The following is a 22,175-nucleotide window of genomic DNA, read 5'->3' on the forward strand; positions in this document are numbered from 1 at the left end:
GTTTTGTTTTTTTTGGTTTTTTTTAATCCCTTCTCTCTGTTTATCCAAAAATTATGTTGAATATTTGTGTAGCTGTCATTCAATCAAATGAACCAAACAATATTGATTTTAAAACCTTGAACTGCTGTTCAGAACCTGAATGTATACTGAAGAACTTCTGCCACCATGTCTTGAGCATGATGTATGTGTATGCTTTGTCACTGCTAGATCATTTGGAAGCAAATATGCCTACTTAATAGAAAGTGGCTGCACGTTTTAAGAGCATTTCCTCCTTCAGGGCTGCCCCCAAAACTCTTGGAAGGAGCCTCTGTAATATTTTTTTACTATATTTGCTGAATATTGTAGTGGGGTCTTTATTCTACAACTGTTTTTATGTTTGCATTTTCTCAATTTAAAATTTAAAATATTTATTGATTGCATACAAACACCAAGCACTGTACAAAATACTTTCTAAGCATCAAGTGTATAGAAAGTATTTCTCTTTGTACAAGCTATGACACTCAATACCCAGTTCTGCACACTGAATAAGATTGAATTTATATTTTCAAAGACATAATTTGAAGGATATATATATATATATTCATTTGTATTACATATATTTACTGTTACACAGATTGAAAACAGAAGGCATGTTTTCCTCTAAATTGTAAAGAAATCTTTACTGCTAGGGATTGAATATTCAATACACAGGATATTCTCCTCATTTGGAGTCCAAATCAGAAAAAAAAAAAAAAAATTACTTGTGACATTTTTTTCATTTAAATTTTCTAATACAAGAATATATTACACATTTCATAAAGTTTCATTTTGTTCTACTTATTTTTTTTTTCCTCTTAGGTGAGGAATTTGGTGGACAGCAAATAAATCTACAAAGATTCAAAGTAAGATTCACATGTACTCTATTGCAGTGTTTGTTGTTACAGATACTTATTTTTCTGAAAGAACTATGACTTATTTTGGGTTGGCTTTCATTCTATACATAAACTACAAACTTCCTCCTATCTGGTCATATTTAGTATATCTTGAAAACGTATCCTTGTTGAAATTCAGAGAGGTTCTTCTAGTTGGAAAGCAGAACATAATGTTTGGATTAGTAGACTTTGTAATAAAATCCTGTACATATGTCCTGAGGGGAAGGATCATAGTTTAGATTTTGCAGCCTTGGAATAAAATAAAGTCTTATTCCCACAATGTAACTGTTAAGGTGTGCTATAAATTACACAGAAATGCAGGGAATAAGCTGTGTGAGTACCAACAGCAACACCAAAGGGTACTGAGCACTTCTAGTTGCTCTGTTTTGCATGATACCTCACATTAGCTTTTGTACAATGAATAACAGTCACCTGTAAAGGAAAAGTAAGACTGGAAAGCAGTTATTAATTCATACAAGAAAGTATTCCACAAGATACAGCTGTACGAAAAAACACATCAAACCTTTTTCAATCTGTGTTGCATAAGGTAAACTGACCATCAGGCACATGTGATATGGCTCTTTTTGATGAGTAAGGCAATGTATTCATTAACCTGGCTAGGAAACAAATCAGTCCTTAATGAGAAAACACTATATGGCTAGTAAAGCATCACAGAAAATTTTATGTGTCTACAGACAGTTTGGCAACTTATATAAGGTTCTATATAAACTATAATCTATAATATATGTATGATGATTTAGAGAACATTTGAGGTTGTTGATCATATTATAAAACAACTACATTGTTTCTGTATTTAAAGGTAGTCCTCAGGTTTCACACATTATGTTTAACATGTTAGCAGAGCTGAAGAAAGAGAGTCAAAAGTAATATCACGTAGTTTTCTGGACATATTAAGCTATTTAAAGACATTTAACCGTTTAACTGCTGCATTCATTTTTGAGAATGATAGAAGAATCATAAGATTATTGAGGGAATGGACAATAAATTCCCAGATGAATTGTAGCATGCAATAAATGCAAAGTGATGCTCCCTGAGAAAAACAGTCCTAATATCACAAGAACTTACAATTTTGATGTTGATAATTACCATTCAGAATTAGATTTGAGATTTATCTCAAAAGTGAATACCACAGCATTTGTTAAGATGAGAAGCAGGATGAAAAGGATGATCAAAATGATAAGACAGTTCTGGTAAGGTAAATGACTATGTGCTTAGCATTCTTCAATGAACTGAGGAAAGCCCAGACAGAGGTCTATAAAATGTTTGACTTGAAGAAAATCAGAAAGGAGCAATCATTCTTTTTTTTTTTCCAGTACAAAAACTCAAGTCCAAAAACTGAAATCAGAGGTGCAAGTTTTAAAATAAATACAGCTTATAGGGAAGCTGTGAAACTGGTTGCAACAAGTTAATGGGGAGTTCGTATTTTCCATAGTCACAAGGGAAAGCCAGAAGAAAATGAGGAAGGAAAAAAAAAATAAAAATCCATAGAGCAGGAAATACACTGATACTGCCTCTGGCTTGAGAAAGTCCCTAATGTTCAATTGTGTGAATCCATGTCCGGAGTTAGTATCACTGAATATTTGTGCTGTTCTTACATTTGCCAAAATTTCAATTTTTAGCCCCATCCAGAAGGGGATCTTTTATTACAAAGGTCTGTGGCCTTTCTTGCCCTTATGATAAAACTTATAGAATGTGCTATCTATTTGAAAGTAATGCATAGAAATATAGCTAGTGAGTTAAATAACTTACCATACCCATACTTTATACATGTCTTTCTAGCTTCTTTGTTTTTATGTAACTTTATATTAGTCACTGTACCAGTTTTGGCTGAGATAGAGTTAATTTTCTTCATACTAGCTTATATTGTGCTGTGTTGTGGACTTGTGGTGAAACATTGCTGATAACACAATGTTTTAGTTGCTCCTCAGCAGTGCTTGCAGAGTCAAGGTCTTCTCTACTTTCCACTGTGCCACCTCCAGGGAGGAGGCTTGGGGTTCACAAGAAGCTGAGAGGGATCACAGTCAGGTCAGCTGAACCCCATGGACAAAAAGGATATCCTGTACCATATGACATCATGCTCAGAAATAAAAACTGGGAGGAAAGAAGGAGAAGAGAGGAACATTTAGAATTATGGCATTTGTCTTCCCAAGTGATAGCTATATGTGATGGAGCACTGCTTTCCTGGAAATGGTTGAACATCTGCCTGCCAATGAGAAGTTGTGAATGAATTCCTTGTTTTTGTTTAGCTTGCATGCACAGCTTTTTTTTTACCTAGTAAACTGTCTTTATCTCAACCCACAAGTTCTCACGCTGTTATCCGTCTTATTCTCTCCCTGAGCCCACTGCGTGGGGAGTGAGTAAGCAGCCATGAAGGGCTCAGCTGCCTATTGGGGTTAACCCATGACACTGACTCTTAATCTTGTGTTACATCGTAGTGGCAAAAACAGAAATAGCCCAGAGAAAGCTTGCTGCTTAGTATTGAGTTCCAGAATAGAGGCAACTATTCTTATCCATAACAAACTTATTTTATTTTATTTTTCTCTAACATTTTATTTTCTCCTCAGGCACTACTCACTGAGATATGTGCACACAATAATAAATAGAGAAACTGTTAGAGATTAGAAGGAAAACTGACCACACCAAGCAAGAATGGTTGTTGCAACTCTAGGAATGAAATGGAATTTTTGAGGATGAGAGTCATAGAACAATAGAAATAAGCCACTTAGCTGAGATATCCTTCTGTGATTGAAATTTAGTTTATTATTTAATTTTTGAACAGAGAAATCATTCTTTAGCCTTCTCTTTAATAATCATGTTACAACTGGTTTGGTTTTATAGAGAGAATCTTTCTTTGTTTATTTTTTGTGGAAAGAAATGACTTAAAAGTGCAATATGAAAACACTGGACAAAATTGGAGTCATTAATCTTACAATCACTCTTCACAACCAATATAATCTTCTCTTTTAATTTCTATTCTTATTTTCCATATTGGCACTAGCTAGATAAGTTCCTGTTCTTTCTAATTTGAGTTAGTCATCACTGTACTGTTGGGCAGGGTCTGTCTGAGGGCTCTGTTTATATGCAAATTATACTTAGTAGTGTCAACCTTGATTAGTTCAAGGTGTTATTTTAAATTTTCCCCACCATCTCTCTCTCTCTTCCCCTGTTCTGTCTTTTTATGTTTCAAGTCAGAAAGAAACAATAGACACAAACACTGGAAGATGGTGTCTAGAGCTAATTGACTAGCATATTTAAAGTGGGTTGTGGTTGCTTAGAAACATTTATAGCCTTTAACAGAAACCTGATTATTAAATAGTCTGCTGGGCAATGTAGGACAACATGTTTTTTACTGGAGAAAAAATCACAGTGAAAGATAGTCTGTGGCCTAATATTAAAGAGAAGCATATTTACAAACAACATTGTATTTTGTAAGCCCAATTAAACAACATTACTGAATAAATTTTGAACAATGCTTATGCCAGTACAGTAAACTAAAATTCAGTGTCCTGATGACTGTGGGCCAACTTTCTGTTTATTCCGTCAGGCCCTCTGTTCCTTCCAGCAGTAGTTATTTCTTCTCTGTGGCTGATCTTGAGAGCCTGCAATTTACTTATTATAGTAAAGTGCATATTATGTAGGAAGAAGCTGATTATGAAGATCAAAGGCATTGAGATTTTTAAAGTGCAGCAGCCTTTGATTTTAAGACAGCCTTATGACAAAAATCTTACAGAGGGAACAATTGAAGTCTAAATTTTGTAGTGGATAGGGCAAGTAATATGTCCTACAAAGGTACTGATATTTTTCATACAGGTGGTTTATTCAAAGCAGCCAAAATAAACCAGCTGCCCTTATTTGTTGAAATCGCATTCTCTAATTATGTATTTTCAAAAAATATAAATAACACCTCTGATGTCATATGTTTTCTGGAATTCTCCATGACAGAAAAGTCTCTGCTCATTTCTGCTGAAACCTCCAGGATTTTTCTCAGGAAAAAATGTAAATCAAATGAACATTATAGGAAGTTTGGCCTGTACACGAATTAGTGAGCAAGAACAGTGATTTTAATAGGGACATTTTTACTGGACAAATTATTCTAAATTATTACTATCATTAATTACCAAAATTCTAATTGTTCCAGAGCAAATGAATAGCTGTTAATATGCACTGGGGATAGGTGGGCTGGGAGGGTGGTGGTGGGGCAGAAGGAGTGAGGGGAAGACAAGCAGCATAAATAATGAATAAATCATAAGCTTCAGTAATACTCAAAACATATAATATCAGTTTTTTCTTCTAGCATTCTTAATTATCTGTCATGAGAAGACATTATAAATGATGAAAAGCATTCAATAGTGTACGGATCAAGACTAAAGTTCCCTGATTATTTCTTGAATTAAGGTTCTGTAGAAATAGCTTTCTAAGCCCTAGGGGCTTTTGATGTAAACTTCCCTCTAGCACCACAAATTGGAACTGAGTCTGTAACGGGAATAGGAAGAATATTTAACCATAAAATGAATGATAATAACTTCACACAGAACTCCACCATATGCAAAAATGCTGTTGCACACAAAATAAATAACTGAAAAAAATGAAATTGAAAACACCATCCAAATTCCCTACCAATCTAAATCATTATTTGTTGTCATACTACAATCAGAATATTCAGGAACAATTGTATTATTCAAGAGACTAGTACATCTTTAACAATAAGCAAATATTAACAGAATAAACAACTAAGTCATGTTGATCTTATTTCCTGTAGATTAAATCCTTTTTATTTTATAATTCAATGGAAGTCCATTAAATGAAACTATTATTAGAAAAGATATACTCAAGAACTCTGTTTGGGAGAATTGCAGTTAAAAGCATATTGCACCTCTGGATAGCAATAAAGGAAATGGATATGACTTATTCAACTTCCGTGAGTCATATGCCCTTTTTGGTTTGGAAAATCATTATTTTTTGGAAAAAGTTAAAGGTTGTAGTCTGATAACCGTCTGGGACATAAACCTGTCATGAGATATTTCGCAAAATAAAATCATACTTAACATTTGCTATTATTTACTTTATTATTTTAACATCAAGAACTTAATTAGCCAAGTGCATAGGTGTAATTTCTAATGTATATTAAATAAGTTATTAGGCTCCCTCAATTACAGCACTGAGATTATAAACACCTGGCAGTTTACAAAGAAAGAAAACTCTTTGTATATTTTTTATAATTTTATGTAATATGCTTTTGGAGTTGTAAAATGTCATTTTTTTTTGTTGTTGTTGATTTCTTTAGAAGGATGGCATATTTGACGATGACCGAAAAATCTGTAGGATGATAAGTAATGACTATGTTCCACTCAAAGAATTTTTTTGTTCTAATTCTACTGGAGCAGAGCAAATCAGTTATTTTCAGTGCTGTACAAATTCCAAGAAATTGGATGAAGACAAGCCCAAACAAGCTCAAAAAAAAAAAAAAAAAAAAGTATTATTCCCAGAAAGCTGGGAAAGTTGTTGAAGCAGAGTAACTTTCCTGTGCAAATAAAAAGAGTAATAAAAAGTGTGTAATAAAAAGAATCCAAACATTTTATATTAAATAACTTGGAAGAAAGAACTTTAACATTTGGGGACATTTTTACATTGTTGTTTTCCAAAATTTGAACTAATTTGACCATTTTAGAGGGAACTGATAGCACATTTCATCTGTGACTTCTGTGAGAATAAGATGCTAATTATCACTCTTATCAATATTTTATAGACCTTAAAGCTTACAGTATGTTATTCCCTTTATCTTCAGCTAAATGGTTAATGGAAATGGTTAATGGAAATCTGACACTGAAAAAGACTGTAAACTATATCACCATCATATAGAAGGGCTGTTAGCTGTCTTTCCCTTTGAAATTCACAGAGGGAGATTGAGGATTGTTGAAATGTGTTTGCTTAATTGAAATTAAGTAGGAAAGGACTTCAGATTGATTTATTAAAAAGTCATGTCGTGTGACTCTCATGTAAAAATGTTTGGAAAGGATAAATAAGTCAATTAAAGTAGCAGTAAGGACACAAGAATGAAAACAAATGGCAAGTTGTGCCCTTTCCCATGTTGTTGGTTAGCTCATTATAGTGCATTGCTTCACCATGTATATAATTATAAGACACTTCATGTCTAATTTTGTGTAAAGGTACAAAGAGCCAGTTTCTTCAGCTATTTTAATGCTCATTACTCAGTTCTGAACATGCAGCAAAGGTAGAGATTTTGCTCCTTACATGTATTTAAGTTCAATGTAAAGTCTTTCCACGTGGGTAGAAGTAAAACTGGATTCCTGCTGGGACGGGAATTGTTCTAATTTGCCTTCATGTGTGAATGTGTAATTTTTATTACAGTAAATATCCAGATTTAAGTTCTGCTTTTTTTTAACAATAAAAATACTAAAGTAGATCCAGAGACATCTTAAATGGCTACCAGCTGACTATTTACTCCATTTGAGGACTGTATGAGTATTGATTGCTTAATTGCAAGTCAGAATCCATAGGTTCCAGTGGCTCTGAATTAAATTGACACGTTACCTTTGTGTTTACAGTACAGGTAAACAGTTGAAGCTGTGAATCTAAACATGTTTGGAAATGATTCTACGACAGGTTTAGTAAACCCATGGTTAATAAGTTTTTTTTGTTTGTTTGTTTGTTTGTTTTTATGGATGGATTAAACTTGTGGGGACTAAAAACAAATTATTGTCTAGACACCAGCAATTAATGTTGTGAGTCCTGCTGTCTTGCTGTGGGCACTGTGTATTTTAATAACATGTTTAAACTTTTAGATTACTGTTTCCATTGGCTGTATACTGCTATTGGAATATGCATTTATCCTGCTGTAATCACAGACATTAGTTCAGTTGACTTCTTCATAGCAATCAAACTGATTATTACTAGTCTGCTTAATAATATATTTTAATGCTGATTTTTAGTATTTATTCATGTAGATATCTATTCTTCTTGTGACCATTTTGTTCCAGACTTGTATGAAAAAACGTGTTCAATGAAGCAACTGTGATTCAAGAGCAGAGCATTACTAAAGATCTCTTTATAACCGTTAAACAGTGTCTTTCTTCGTGTAGGAAAGAAGGGTTATCATCCCGATAATGTAAAAACTAGTAACAAGAGAGGAAGACTTATTCACTCTTTTTAAGGCCTTGTATTTGTTCTCAATAAAAAAGGCTTGGCACCTCTTTAACTGAAGAAGGTAGGAATTGATGTTTGATCACAAATAGAGTGTATTCCCCTGAAGCAGTATAAACATAAATAGGCTAATGAGTTGCTCATATGGATCAGCTGAAATGTTTTCAGAAGGAGGGATGCATTTATGGCATTAGAAGGCCTTGCAAAGGCTCTAGTTAGAGTACTACACAATTTTCATTGCAAGATAAATTATGTGATTTATTTTTTTTCTATCGGGCACTGGCTAATTTCTACTGAAACAGTTTCATACCTAGAATTGACCTAGAATTTCTTTCTTTTATCTAACCTAACTCTACCCCCTACCTTAGTTTAAAGCCATTAGTCTATCTTACTCTATCATTACTCAAGTCCTATCACTACGCTCCCTGATAAAGAGTCCCTCTGCAGCTTTTTGTAGCCCCCCTCTAGGTTTTGAAAGGCTGCTGTAAATTTTCCCTGGAGCCTTCTATTCTCCAGGCTGAACAACAACAAGTCTCTCAGCCTATTGACACAGAAGAGGTGTTCCAGTCCCTTGATTGTCTTTGTGGCCCTTCTCTGGACTTGTTATAGTACTTCCATGTGCTTCTTTTGGTGGGAGTCCCGGAGCTGAACACAGAACTCCAGGTGGGTTCTCACAAGAACAGAGAGTAGCACAGGAGAACCACTTCCCATTACCTGCTGGCCACACTGCTTTTCATGCAGCCCAGGATACAGCTGGCTTCCTGGGCTGTGAGCACAACTTACCAGCTCATGTCAAGCTTCTCATCAACCAGCATGCCCAGGTCCTTCTCATCAGGGGTGCTTTCAATCCAATTGGGATTGCCCTGGCCCAGATGCAGGACCTTGCACTTGCTCTTGTTGAACCTCATGAGCTTCACACAGGCCCACCTCTCAAGCCTGCCCAGGTTCCTCTGGATGTCATTGCTTCCCTTCAGTGTATCGACTGCACCACACAGCTTGGTGTCGTCAGCAAACTTGCTGAGGGTGCACTCCATTTCACTGTCCATGTTAACAACAAAGATGTTAAACAGCGCTAGTCCCAGTACTGACCCATGAAGAACACCACATTTTACTGATCTCCACTTGGACATTGAGCCATTGACTGAAACTTTTTGTTTCCAAAAAAAAATTTCAACTTCCAAACTGTTTTGTTTCCAAAAAATCCAGCCAATTTGTTACCCATCAAGTGGATCATCTGTCAGATCCATGTCTCTCCAATTTAGAAACAAGGGTATCATGAGGGACAGTGTCAAATGCTTTACATCAGTCTAAGTAGATGATGTCAGCTACTCTTTCCCTATCCACCAATGCTGTAATGCCATCATAGAAAGCCACCAGATTTCAAGACGGTATCACTGTCAGGTCTTATCTCTGACTCTCATTATGATTTTACATTTCAGCTAAAGGCTTTCTACTTGCAGGAAAGTGAATGTTCATGGAAAACAAAGGAGTAATTCATTGTTATGATTAGAAGAAAGAGGATCACCTATTTGTGAATACAAATATATACAATTCCTCAAAACAGTCAATATTAGTATTAGGAATAAGATAGCCTTATAGGTTTAATGTAATCATCATGCACACAGAATTTGGAGTAATACATCAGGACCCCAATCTACAGTGGTGTTACACTATAAATTATTCATATCTTCCTGTTATATGGAATACTTCCTATTCTCTCACCCTATTTACAGATGGTATTTTGTTCGAAAGACTGTCTTGGAGTTAAAAAAAATACTGTATTGTTTTAATTATTCATTAAAAGACTGATTAAAGTATGTCTGAGAGCAATGCTTATCTAATTTATAATTATACACACACAGTATATAATTATACACGCACAGTGGATTAAGCTTTTTTTTCCTTCTATTTCTTTTTCTTTTCCTTTTTTTTTCTCTTTAACCTCGAAGGATGGAGTTTGAATCCAGCCTGCATCTTAGGTAGATTTTCTGTAAAAGTCTTTCATAAAAGAAATATTCAATATTTGCAAGTGGTTTTCCTCATATCTTGCATTATTTTAAAACAATTAACAATTAGAAATGTATATAACCATTAAACAACCTCAGTTCTTAATAAATGTAACTTTGGGGAAAGGCTTCAAGAAAACAATCTCTTCATTTTAAGAATTTCTTTATGTTGAATGACTCACCTTTGTCATGGGTTTTCCACCTCATATGAGCACATTGTTTTAGACACAAACATATAAGATGATGATAAAAATAGTCCTTTGAACTTAATTATGGTAGCTGAACATTAGATATCTGCCAGTGTCGGTATGAATGAACAAAAGTCTTGAATGTGAGTGTTTCTGGTTATAAAATACACGTATTTCTTGAAAGAGGTGAAGTCAATCATCAAATAAATGGACAAATATTTCACAATGAAAATGAAAAACAAGTAGGAATGTGTTCGTTGTACAGTGAATCACAGTGCCAGAGATGTTTGCACTGAGAAATCCACCAGAAAATCCATGGGACACAGTGCAGAGATGTACAGGTGGACTTGTTTGGCTCTGAGAACAGAATGCAGTGTTGCCCCTGAGCTATTAAGCTCTGAAAAGTGCCAGGGCTTGTTAGTTTACTGATAATGCCTTTCTAGCACAGACATACTGCTTCTAGATGAGAATAGGCTTCTCTGTAGCTTCCATGTTTCATAGTGCTGCTATGAACACGTTAGGATGAGTGAAGTGGTTGCAGGTGTCTTGATTGCTACAGTGCAGGCAGTCATGATCTCATAGGAGAAGACTCCTTGTAATAGTGTTTAATAAATTCTATACTACAGCAGAAATGATATCTCAGCATTGCATTAAAATGATTATTGGCATTTGGTACTGATACCAAATTAAATGAGCAGTGAATTTGAAATAGACATAAATGATGTATAACTAATTTTCAAGCTATGATTTTTTTTTCTGTGTGCAAAACCAGATAAATAGTTCATACAACTAGTTGGAAATTAAGATTTGCATGTGAGTCACTTATTCATGTATACGTGGATGACTATTACTGTCTAAAAATAGATATGGAAAATTTATAATTTCACTAAAAATTTAAAAAATTCTTTTCAGAATAATGATTGTTATGTGTTTTTATTAAATTTTCTAGTTCATAAAATATCAGTTTTGTCTCATAGCTGAGCTACAGCTCATCTTCTGAACTTCATCTTCTAAAGAAAATGTTTTTGGTTTTTGTTGGTTTTTTTTTCATATTTAGCAGTAGCTATTCTTAATTTTAATATATATATATATTCCAAATTAGAATATGGCAATATATTATTTATTCCTGCAAGTATATATAATTTTATTTTCATGATATTTTAATGAAGTTTAATAAATATATAATAAGGTTAAATGTAAAAAATAAAATTAAAAATCCCAGTATGTTTCTTTTTTTTTTTTCCTAAAACAACTGTTGCAAGAAATTTTGTTTTAAATAATGTTCTTAAAAATTATTCTTACTCAATTAGTGCATTGGGAAATACCTGAAAACAGGAAACAAAGACATGCTCTATTGGTTTCTTGAAGGTAAACTCTCTTACTTAAAAACATTTTTGTTTCCAAAATAATTATGCAATTAGCAGATACCTATATTCAGCACAGTATATGGAAAGAAGCGTAACTTTTTACTTTAGAAATGGAGACTGGTTTTATGGGTAAATGGTTTTTACTTTAAGGAGCAGCTTCTCCAGCAGATCTCCATTGAGGTGGGTGGAGAGAGGAGGAGGAGAAGGAAAAAATTGTAGTTTTATATGTCCTCCACTACAATTCTCTATACAGCTGATGGGAACTACCATCTAGCTTTTCAGTACTGTTATTTATCTGTAGACCACTCTGGTATCTACTCTTCCAATTATCCCTGTGGGGTTCTGAAAGTAATAAGAAGCTTGCAGTCTACATTCACTGTCTATCAAATATGTACGTGTGTACAGATTGTGAACTTTTTACTTTTTTTTTTTTTTCTTTATACAGGGAATAGTTACAGATGCTTTGTTGTTGGTGGTGGTGGTGCTTCCTAATCTTTTCTGAAAGTCTGGTTCAAAATCAATGCTAAGGAAAAAATGTGCTTCGTATTGGATACTCACATTTCATTTTAGGTATGAACTTTACCTCCACTCAATAGCTGGCCTTTAAAGGGCAAGATAAATACCCATAAGTGAAAAATGATGCATTTGTTTTCTTTTTAAACAAACAGAATTACGTGTTTTTAAAATCAAAGGTCATCTCTCTTTCTTGCAGTCTTTCAGCTGTTCTACTCATGGTTATATCAAAAAACAGAGAGTTATATCCCATTACTTATTTTTTTCTGGATCCAGTAACTTTCTGATCCTTTAACTAGTAGATACATCATTAAGACCATATGAACTGTGATGTTTAATTTTCCTGCAATTGCCAATGTGAAAAACTTGGAGCAGAAATGATTATATGTTGACTGAAAATAAAGTTAATGCACTAGAAACGATTGGAGAAGATATTTTGCTTAAACTTTTTTTTTTTTTTTTCCCCCGGTGGACAACATTTATTTTTTCTCGCAAATTGCATTTTTCTATCCTTGTTGCTTTTCAAGACAGAAAAATTAATACAACAAATTCATAAGAATCAGAGCTTATTCCAAGGATGGTATTCTTGACTCATTTAGTCATCATTCCCATGTGTACTAAAACCTATCACATTTTTCTATATCTTTTTCATATTCCCAGTACTAAGACTGGAGCATTCTTCACTGAAACAAAACACAAAGAATGTGTCCCAGACTTTGAAAGACTTGCATTGTCTAAATAAAGAGAGGGAATAGAAATGACCATTTTGTACTCATCATTTGCAATTGAAGCTGCACTTACAGATCATGCTAGAAACTATCTTTAAAAATTAATAATACTCATCACCTTGAATTCTTTAGTCCTGCTGTGTTTTTCTTATGTAAACAGCTCTGTATATATGAAGTCTCACTGTCCCTAATGCATAGGTTTTCATTAGTTCTCAGCTCTCTGTATCCTCCTGGTTGCATAACTGAAGGGAATTTTTTCATATGCTTACAATCCAGAAATCATGGTGTTGAAAACAGTCTTTGACAGGAGTACAGACTGGGTCTTATTTTAGCTAACTAAATTGGTATACTTAGTAGGTAGGTATACCTTCCATATAGAGATTTTATGTTGTTCAAATCAGATTATTCCTGTTTGTGCTTATTAAGAACAGAGGCTTTAATTTAGGTGTCCAAAAGTCCTGTCATATTAGGTCCCCATCTACAGCATAACTATTCTGGTCTGAGGCCTTCTGTTCCAGACTTTGATAATGTGTAAGCTCCCTGGAGAAAGTTTAGTAAAAAGAACAGAAGGTTTTATTACTGCAATATTCAAAGGAAAACTTCAGTGTTTGAATCATAGAATCATTAGGATTGGAAAAGACTTGCAAGATCATCTGGTCCAACCATCACCCTACCACCAATATCACCCACGAAACCGTGTCCCTAAGCACCACACCCAACCTTTCCTTAAACAGCCCCAGGGACAGTGACTCCACCACTTCCCTGGGCAACTCGTTCCAATGCCTGACTACTCTTTCTGAGAAGAAATGTCTCCTAATTTCCAACCCGAAACTTTGTTTTCTTTCTGCTAAGGTTTGGATAGGAAAATAGGATGTGCAACACAGAATTTAAACATTTTTTTTCTAATCCAACTTCCCTTAAATAGTTGATAATGGTTAAAATACTTTTTCAGCAGAAGAGTGGTCTAACTTTGATCCTGTATTTGTATCAGTCAATATGTACACTGTACACAAATAACAGTATTGAGTATTTTTTTTTTAGTGCAGAAAGCACAAAACAATTAAAAACAATAACAGCATATTTCTTTAAGTAATTATAAGCCTTTATATTAATACCGATGTTTGTAGAAAATATTTTCATTGTAGTTTTGTTAATCCCAGATTACCTTTTTAATGAGGGATGAAAGAAAGGGCAGAAATTATCTCCAGTGTGTTTGCTTAGCCTCCTGAATTTGTTGTTTACACATATAACAATATGATAATATACAGAGATTAATGGTTCTTTTTTTCCTACTAGTAAATATTATTAAAACACATCTGAGGATAAACTCTGTAGATTTTGGAAGAAAAATATATGCTATTTCCTGATGTTAATAACTCTGTTGGAAGGCTTGTTCTTCCACAAGATTAAAATTATTTACCATTAAAAAAAAAAAAAAAGTTGGAATAAACTGCTAATCAGAGGTATAGAGGCACATTTTCAACAATACTTTGAAGTTTAGACATCATGCATATTCTTCTTTAGTTATTATTGTTATAACTAGAGGATAAAGACTTAAAAAACAAACAAACAACAACAACACAAAAACACCACAAACCTAAAATAGTGTTCACAGTGAAATTATGTCATTTCTTACTATTCATTATTGTTTGTAAGAATAATAGTTCGTTTCCTTTTGGAATTTACATCAGTATATACAAATCATTCATAGAATAACATTCCTAACTGAGTGTTTGTTAGTTTCATTAGTTGTACTCAATGATTCTGAATTATTTTGTTGTATTGGAAGACGACTAGAGAAACTGAAGTAGAGCTCAGAAGTCTGAGCACATTTCTGTCCCCGTGCTGCTCTTCATAGGTATCTGTTTATAGGAATCTGTTTCAGAGCCTTATCCTTCTCAGTCTACATTGTTACAGGCTTAGAGGCATTCCCTGAAGGTTTCAGAGACTTGTCACCACAGCACCTTCATGTCAATTGTACTACTATCCTGAACACAAGTGATCACACCATACAAGAGCACCATTAAAATAAACAGTAAGATGAATTTAAATTAAGAGGAGACAAAACTGTACTTGGGGCAAAAATGTGATGTTTTAGATTGATTATTAAAATCCATTCTCAATACTGCATATTTTCTGTTCTGAAATTCTGTATTGGTGGTGTTTTACTCAACAGCTTGTGGTGGTTTTACTCGGGTGGGCGGCCAAGCTCCACCACAACCACTCTCTCACTCCCCCTCCTCAAAGTAGAACAGAGAGAAAATACAATGAAAAGGGCTCAAAGGTTGAGATAAGGATGAGGAGATCACACAGAAATTATCATGACGGGCAAAACGGACTCAGCATAGGGAGATGGTAAGATTTATTACCTATTACTAACAAGCTAGAGAAGTGAGAAACAAAGGAAAGAAACCAAAAGCACCTTCCCCCCCATTCACCCTCTTCCACTTCATCCCCCTGAGTGGTGCAGAGGAACGAGGGTAATGGTCAGTCTATAGCGCTTCTCCACCGCTCCTTCTCGGTCACTCTCGTCCCCTGTGCTGTGGGGTCCCTCCCACGGGATGCAGTCCTTGCTGAACTGATCCAGCGTGGGCTTCCCACAGGCAGCAGCTCTTCAAGAACTGCTCCAGATATGGGTCCATACCACGGGGTCCATGCCTCAGGAGCAAACTGCTCCAACCTGGATCCCCCACGGGCAGCAGCTTCTGCCAGGTCACCTGCTCTTGCATGGTCTCCTCTCCACAGGCTACAGGACTGGCCTGTAATCTGCTCCGGCAGGGGTCTTCCACAGGCCGCAGGCTCCGTCAGTGCAGGTCCACCTGCTCCACTGTGGTCTCCTCCACGGGCTGCAGTGTGGAACCCTGCTCCACCGTGGTACTCCATGGGCTGCAGGGGGACAGCCTGCTTCACCATGGTCCTCACCACAGGCCACACGGGACTTCCGTTCCGGCACCCGTAGCACCTCTCCCCCTCCTTCTTCACTGACCTTGGCGCCTGCAGGGCTGTTTCTCACTCCTCTCACTCTCCCAGCTACTGTGTGGTGCAGCATTTTTTTTGTTTGTTTGTTTGTTTGCTTGTTTGTTTGTTTTCCCTGTCTTAAATATGCTCTCACGGAGGCGCAAACAACATCACTTATAGGCTCGGCTCTGTTCAGCAGTGGGGCCCTTACCTAACATGGAGCAGCTTCTAGATTCTTCTCACAGAAGCCACCCCTGTGGTCCCCTGCTACCAAAACCTTGCCACGTAAACCCACTACACAGCTCCAGCTTGGCGTTTTGTTATTACAGAGAAGGGCAAAGAAGACAGAGCAGTGCTCACCTCACACAGTAATGTTTGTTTAGTTGAACGCAGAGACTTACACATAAACATACACTATCATAGACTCGTAGAATCATAGAATGCTTTCCATTGGAAGGGACTTTAAAGATTATCCTGTTCCAACCACCCTGCCATGAGCAGGGACACATTCCACTAGATCAAGTTGCTCAAAACCCCATCCAGCCTGGCTTTGAACACTTCAAGGGATGGGGCATCCACAACTTCTCCAGGCAAGCTATACCTATGCTTCACCATTGTCAGAGTGGAGAATTTCTTCCTAATACCTAATCTAAATCTACCCTCTTTTATAGCCATTATCCCTTGTCCAATTTCTATAATTTCCGATAAAGAGTCCTCTCCAGCTATCTTGTAGGCCTCCTTTAGATACTGGAATGCCACAGCCAAATTCTTGTGGATTTTTTTTTTTTTTAGTTGGTTGGAAACAGAATATCTGAGGTACTAACAGGTCAACTCCTGTTCTTACCCTTGCCATCAGAGTTGTTCCAAAGAGTGTTTATCAATATGGTGATTGACATATTGGCTTTCTATAGGCTATATATAAATATATCTCCCAAGCTGGTCCAGATCCCTCTGGATGACATCCCTTCCCTCTAATGTGTTTACTGCACCACCCAGCTTGGTGTCATCAACAAACTTCCTGAAGGTGCACTCAATCTCACTTTCCATGTCACCAACAAAGATGTTAAACAGTCATTCTCCTAATACCAACACCTGAGGAAAATCACTTATTAGTGACCTATGGCCTACGGCCATGCCACCCTGGCAACGCCCGATCTCATCTGATCTCGGAAGCTAAGCAGGGTCGGGCCTGGTTAGTACTTGGATGGGAGACCTCCTGGGAATACCGGGTGCTGTAGGCTTGCAGGGCAAGCAGGTGATCAGGCCCAGTCAGCATGGGTTTATGAAAGGCAGGTCTTGCTTGACGAACCTGATCTCCTTCTATGACCAAGTGACACGCTTGGTGGATGAGGGAAAGGCTGTGGATGTGGTTTACCTTGACCTCAGTAAGGCTTTTGACACAGTTCCCCACAACATTCTCCTCAAGAAACTGGCTGCTCGGGGCTTGGACTGGCGTACGCTTCGTTGGGTTAAAAACTGGCTGGATGGCCGGGCCCAGAGAGTTGTGGTGAATGGAGTCAAATCTGGTTGGAGGCCGGTCACTAGTGGTGTCCCCCAGGGCTCGGTACTGGGGCCGGTCCTCTTTAATATCTTTATCGATGATCTGGATGAGGGCGTCCAGTGCACCCTCAGTAAGTTTGCAGATGACACCAAGCTAAGTGCGTGTGTCGATCTGCTCAAGGGCAGGAAGGCTCTGCAGGAGGATCTGGATAGGCTGGAGCGATGGGCTGAGGTCAACTGTATGAAGTTCAACAAGGCCAAGTGCCGGGTCCTGCACCTGGGGCACAACAACCCCAAGCAGAGCTACAGGCTGGGAGATGAGTGGCTGGAAAGCTGCCTGGCCGAGAGGGACCTGGGAGTATTGGTTGATAGTCGGCTGAATATGAGCCAGCAGTGTGCCCAGGTGGCCAAGAAGGCCAACAGCATCCTGGCCTGCATAAGAAGCAGTGTGGCCAGCAGGTCTAGGGAAGTGATTGTGCCCCTGTACTCGGCTCTGGTGAGGCCGCACCTCGAGTACTGTGTTCAGTTTTGGGCCCCTCGCTACAGGAAGGACATGGACGTGCTCGAGCGAGTCCAGAGAAGGGCGACCAAGCTGTTGAGAGGTCTAGAGAACAAGTCTTACGAGGAGCGGCTGAGGGAGCTGGGCTTGTTCAGCCTGGAGAAGAGGAGGCTCAGGGGCGACCTTATTGCTCTCTACAGGTACCTTAAAGGAGGCTGTAAAGAGGTGGGGGTTGGTCTGTTCTCCTACGTGCCTGGTGACAGGACGAGGGGGAATGGGCGAAAGTTGCGACAGGGGAGTTTTAGGTTGGATGTTAGGAAGTACTTCTTTACCGAAAGGGTTATTAAGCATTGGAACGGGCTGCCCAGGGAGGTGGTGGAGTCACCATCCCTGGAGGTCTTTAAAAGACGTTTAGATGTAGAGCTTAGCGATATGGTTTAGTGGAGTACTTAGTGTTAGGTCGGAGGTTGGACTCGATGATCTTGAGGTCTCTTCCAACTTAGAAATCTGTGATACTGTGATACTGTGACCTCCACTTGGACATTGAGCATTCTTTGAGCATGACCATCCATAATTCCTTACCCACCAAGTGATCCATCCATCAAAATCATGTTTGTCCAATTCAGAAACAAGGATATCATGTTGTCAAATGCTATGTCAAATGCTTTCCACAGGTCCTGGTAATTGATGTCAGTTACTCTTCCCCTGTTCACCAACACTGTAATCCCATTGTTGAAAGCCACCAGATTTGTCAGGAATGATCTGCCCTTAGTGAAGCCAAGCTGGCTGTCACCAATCACCTCTTTATTTTCCATGTACCTTAGCATTATGTCAAGTTTGCAAATTACCAACAATAATATTTTTGTTTCTTCAATTTTTTTATTATTCTTTGTTGTTGTTGTTGTTATTGTTTATTTGTTTGTTTTTCAGGAACCTGCAGCCATCTAATATTCATCTGTTAATTGCTTAATCTCCCTGAGAGCTTTCTTGTTGCAGCTTCAATTTGCCCAAACAATTGGTGATCCAGGACCTATTTCAAATCTTTTCTATAGGTTTTTACCATGTAATGGGGTTCTGTTTGACACTGAAACATCAAACTAGCACTCATTCTGTTGTTCAAGCAAACAGAATAATTGTCCCATTTTACACTCCACAAAGTGGAATTTAATATGAAGCAACATTTCTTCAGTTCTAGATTCTTGTGGATGAAGGAGTTGTGCATGATATATACTAATAGCCATAAAATTACCATGGAAGAATTTCTGTGATGCAATGTTAATGAATATCGATGTGAATTCACTTGACATGCTTAATTTAGTCATAAAACTTCTCACTAATGACCAAAGCTACACAACTATGTCTGTTTCGCAGAAATTTTTTTTCTTTTTTTTTTTTTTTTAATGAATAAATAACTATACTTTTGTCTCTGAAGACTTTATATAATACTAGTTTCTGACTCATTTAAGATTTCTGTCTTCAGGGTGTAACTACTTACTATGTGGAAATTAACCTTTAAGGAACAAAAGATGTACTGGACAAAGATCTCTAATTTTTCAAAACATTAATTTTAAATTAAACTAGTTTTCTTCGTAAAATTGCTATGGGTTTGTCATCAGCAAGTTAACATGGAGCTTTCATAGACTTTAGTGTGCATTACAAAAATCTCTTACTTAAGAAAGGACTAATTATCAGCTAATAAACTGTAATAAGTCAGATATATCACTAAGTGAATTATAATCAGATTTGCCTTTTTTTACAAAAAAAAAAAAAGTTTTTTATTCCATCTCACTTTCTCCATTTTTTTCAAATATCAAATATGTCTTAATTAATGTTACAGTGTTTTAAAGGGTACCCTGCCCACCTTTCTTTTTCTCTGCAAATAAAATACTTACAAAAAGATATTTTCAAATTAGTCTCCCCTACCTCTGAGTCCATCTTAAGAGATTACACTAGGACTTAACTTCCAAACGACTGCACAGCCCCAACACAGTGATAAAATATTTTGTGATTATGGTTCTTATGCATGGCTCTTGCATGCTGAAGGACCACATTTTAATTGGTGCTCTAGAGGATGAATAAAAGAGTTAATAATGAAATAGCAAACTAGTCATGCAAGTAATGCTGTGGTCTGTATATAATAATGAGTATAGCATCTGGCAGACAGTGCAAGTGGCACTAGAAATAAAAATATTTTGGCTTTCTTATTGTTTCTTATGCAGAACAAGACATCAGTTCAAAAGGAATTCTTCTGTGCTTAAACACATGCCTACATACATTGCTATAAATGTATGCATGGCATGTATGTATGCACATATTTTACATGTGATATTGTTTCTTCAGTAAACTTATTTACTAGAAAATCCTTTCCTTTGCATAATGAAAGATGCATCACCCTTGTATTCCTTAGGAAACTGAGTTACCTTGAATTTTAGCTCAGAATAAATTTTTTATACATAAATACTTTTATTGTTTTATATCTCCTCCACAATCTACCCTTCTGAAATACCTTCCTTCTATGAAATTCTGCTTTGGAAAAAAAAATAATAATAATAACTTATTGCTTAAAAATCATATTTATTATTGTATTCTTTATACGTCATAAAGTAATAGAAGTGATTCAAGAACTATCTGGCAAAATTCAATACACCAAAACGAAATGGGTGCAATGTTACAATACCAACTAAACTCACAATGCTACAAATTCTTCCACATTAAAAAAAAAAAATAATAAACAAACAAACTAATGAACAAAAATAACAGGTATTGAGTACTTGCTGATAAAATAGATAAATAGTAACATTCTTTCCTAATGCAAGATAAGCTGGATGACAATAGGAAGATCGAAGAGACACCATTAAAACCTTTTTACCCTCTAGCACTGCTTGGACTACCAAAACAAGAACAGCTTTAAGCAAGTGATTTGATTTAATGAAGTAAGGCTGTGGATCTGTTGCAGTTGATAGTGTGCTGAATTATTTGTGTTAGTGGGAAGTATTGAATCATCTGAAGATACTGCTGCTACAAATAGAGGATGTTCTGTGATTGTTTGTGTAAGTGTTACATGCTCTATACACACACAGAGAATATGGACAACAAACAAACAATCTGTTAAAAATAAAGATCATTTAATATTAACTAATATATTAATATTAGTTAATAATATATTAACTAGTTAATATATTAATAATATATCAACTAGCAGAAAGGCTGCTGTTGGTGACAATTGGTGACAATTGGTGACAATTGATGACAATTACTTAATATTTTATTAGAAGCATATTTTAATGCATACATATGGACAAGAATGATATTTAAAAAAAATACAAGATTTCCCTGTTTGTAATATAAAATGATGTTTTTAAGTTAAATAAAGTAGTTTATAGACTGAATATTAAAAGTGAAAGAGCAAGAACTGAGAAAAGACTAGGTATGTACCTGGTGAAGTGTCAGCTGAGCAATGGTTTTCCGTATGTCAGAGACTTCAGCACTTTCGCCAAAATATTCAAAGAACAGAAGTGTTTGACTTTGGCACCGATTATATTCTCAAAATCCCAGTTTTGTTCTGTCTTAATTCTACTTAAAATTTTATGTCTATGAAAAAACAAAATAACATAAATTGTGAAACAGATTGAAAACTCTCCACATACACACACAAATAAATAAATAAATAAATAAATAAAATGCTAAAGAATAAGCAGAAAGTAATGTTGGCCATTCACATTTGAACAGACCAAAATCCTGAAATTTGTGCCATTTGTTTTGAGGATGATTTCCTTGCAGCACCACAGATGAGTGTCTCACAAGAATAATCTGTTCTTCTTTGTACTTTCTTATTCTCTGTCATTCCCACATGTTTAATTGCCAGGTGGCTTATTGACAATCTGATGTCTGAGTCTTGCTTTAGTCTACTTTATTAGAGCAAGTGCTGTGTAGTTAGTAACTTCTCTAAATCTAGCCCAGGAATCTGATTTGCTTTCATCTTGCTCACCACTTACACATTCACTGGCTTGGGCATTCTCTTGCCTCTTTCCCAAAAGTGTCTCTAAGCCTAGGATTCTTCATATTCCCCAGAGGATACAAATTCTGTTTGACTTTTGTTAAAAGATGTGAGAAAAGCATGATCACTGATGACTTGTGGGAAGGCAAAGCTAACTGCAGTATCATATGTGTAAGGTGTGCACCCATGTGATCTTCTAAAAGGCCTTGAATCCCCGCAGATGATTTCAAAGATAGTTAAAGGACAGTAAGACAGTTTTAGAACTAAGGCAAACACAATTTGCAGTGTTGTTTTTAATTCTATCAGTGGCATCTGACCAGCTCAAG

The 22,175-nt window shown here is 36.3% G+C and overlaps 1 protein-coding gene across 25 annotated transcripts in view; it reads left to right on the plus strand.

Annotated features, from left to right (window-relative positions):
- Positions 1–22,175, plus strand: part of PTPRD (protein tyrosine phosphatase receptor type D) — a 1,402,037-nt gene that overhangs the window by 889,759 nt on the left and 490,103 nt on the right. For 24 of the 25 annotated variants that reach the window (XR_014576765.1, XR_014576766.1, XR_014576767.1 and 21 more), the window contains one exon: positions 838–881. The exons of the other annotated variant lie outside the window; for it this stretch is intronic. The gene's annotated coding sequence lies outside the window, so the exon portion shown is untranslated. The remainder of the gene's footprint in view (positions 1–837; positions 882–22,175) is intronic. 25 annotated transcript variants of the gene reach the window in all.

This window comes from Anser anser (genome assembly GCF_964211835.1).
Source record: "Anser anser genome assembly, chromosome: Z".
Classification (NCBI taxonomy): Eukaryota; Metazoa; Chordata; class Aves; order Anseriformes; family Anatidae; genus Anser; species Anser anser.